Source organism: Octopus bimaculoides, chromosome 7 (genome assembly GCF_001194135.2).
Source record: "Octopus bimaculoides isolate UCB-OBI-ISO-001 chromosome 7, ASM119413v2, whole genome shotgun sequence".
Taxonomy (NCBI): domain Eukaryota; kingdom Metazoa; phylum Mollusca; class Cephalopoda; order Octopoda; family Octopodidae; genus Octopus; species Octopus bimaculoides.
In genome coordinates, this window is record NC_068987.1 from 107,824,806 (window position 1) to 107,827,488 (window position 2,683).

Below are 2,683 nucleotides of genomic sequence, written 5' to 3' on the forward strand. Positions count from 1 at the left end.
ATATACATATATATATATATATATATATATGTATGTATATATTGGCACAGGAGTGGTTGTTTAATGAGAAGATCCTTCCCAACTACATGGTTTCGGGTTCAGTCCCACTGCATGGCACCTTGGGCATGTGTCTTCTACTATAGCCACGGGCCGACCAATGCGTTGAGTGAGTTTCGTAGACGGAAACGGAAACAAATCTGTCGTATATGTATATATCCACGTGTGTGTATCATTGTCTGTGTTAATCCCCCCATCACCACGAGACAGCCGGTGCTGGTGCTCAGGCAAAGACCGATAGACTATGAACTAGGCTTAAAGTCTGAGTAGATTCATTCGATTAAAACAAATAAAACTCTTCATGGCGGTGCTCCAAATAAAAACATATATCATATATATATATATATATATACATAACAAATTAAAAGGTGGCTTATTAGAAATTAGAACCTAAGAGGAAAATTAATAGAGGTTAGAAATGTGAGAGAGGGTAGTGACAAACAACGATTATGTTTTAGTGGTTTTACAGTTAATTTAACTCTTATTTTAACATAATCGGTGTTAGCCAGCGCAGGCTCCGTCACTTTTCTGACCTTTGTTAATTTGTACATACATACATACATACATACATACATACATATATATATATATAGGTACATACATGCATATATATATATATGTGTGAGTTTGTGTGTGTGTGTGTGTGTGTGTATGTAAAGGATCGATAAAATAAAGTACCAACCAAGTTGGAAGATCAATATTATTGAGTAATCTCTTTATCTCAAAACTTCTGGTCTAGAAACCATTATCAACACACACACACACACACACACACACACACATACACACACACACACACACACAAACACACACACATATACACTCACACAAATACACACACAAATATATATATATATATATTTATATAGACACACACACAAATATACAGCCATGCAGTCACCTACCGTCACACCACTGTGAGGTACAATTTAAGGAAGATTTGACTGCTATTTCTAGCAATTCAAGAGACCATTTGAAGGTTTCGTGCCATTTTTTCTATATGGGATAAAAACAGTCACAGCATCCGGTGTGTCTCGTAGTTGACGCTGCCGATAGCCTAAAATTAGACAATATTAAATGATTGGAAGTTTTTTAATTATTGATTTCTAGAAAATGATCTGGTGACAATTTGAAAAATTTGACTTGGTTAAAAGGAATTTAAGTAGATTCACAAGAGTTTTAAACTCATATGCACACACATACACATACATACACACACACTCACACAAACACACACTCATACTAATACACACTCACACATAGACATGCGGCACATACACTATCTCTCCCATAGACATAAAGCCCACACACACTCAGTTACACAGACGCATAGCAATTACAAACACTCACAGATACTCTCAGGCAACCATACTGCTCTTACACACACACACACACACACACACACACACACACACACACACACACACACACACACACACACACACAAATGCTCGCACACATACACGCACACATGCACGCACATATACTCGCGCGCACACACGCATAATATATCTCTCTCCCTCTCTCTTTGTTTTTCCCTCACTCATTCACAGTTACATCATTTTGTGTAGATTAAATATCGTTTAATGTTCAAGATACATTTCATTTTATATTATTTACAGTTCTAGTTTTCATTATTCTAATTCATTCTTTCGACATGTTTTTTATAGTTTTGTTGATTTATTTTGACATTCTTAATACATTACAAATACACAATGATTGATTGTAGCACATGGAAAGAAAAGGGGGTCATTGGAGACAATAGATGATGCTAAACGGTGTAGGGAACGGAAAAGGGCATCAGGAAACAACAGGAAACAGCTGAGATAACGACAAACCAACTCCAGGTTAAAAGAGTCAAGAAACAAAAAAGATGAGAGAGAATGGGATGGATTGAAATGCATGTCTCCAGGATGTGAAACAAAGAACAAACAGCAGAAATCTAAATCGTGCATGATAAGTGTGGTGCATGCAAGAATTACATTTCCAGAATTAAGCTCAGTACACCAGAAGGTGAAGATGCAACAGTTCAGCGAACTCAGTTCCCAATACCGCCATGTTTTGCAATGGATATATATTAAGAAGGTGAGATCATGCAGAATCTCTTAATTCATCTTGAGAAATAGCATTCGAGCATCGCCAAGAGTATGTGGCTTTAAGCCTAGGAATAAGGAATGAAAATGGTAGAAGAAAGACTGCCCTACCACATCTAGCGATCTCCTTTAAACAACCATGAGATATAGTTGTGTCTTCTTTAATAACCTTTCAGACAATGTGTTCACAGCCACACTTTTTCTTCTATCATTTAAAACTACTATTTGTTTGCTTCAAATACAAAAAATCCAGAAGTTGGATTAAACATACATACATACGTACGTACATACATACATACATACATACATATATACATACACACATGCATATATTCAGAAATACACACGAAGTGTTATGATGATTGGCTTTGATAAAGAAAATATTATTTATTAATTAAAAGTTATAACGAATTACATGAACGTTGACCTTATAAAACGACTGATTTGCACTAATGATACGAGCGGATTCTACTTGCTTCAGTCATCTTTACACCATCCTTCAACTGGCATGAAAAATCACAGTTCTATTTTAT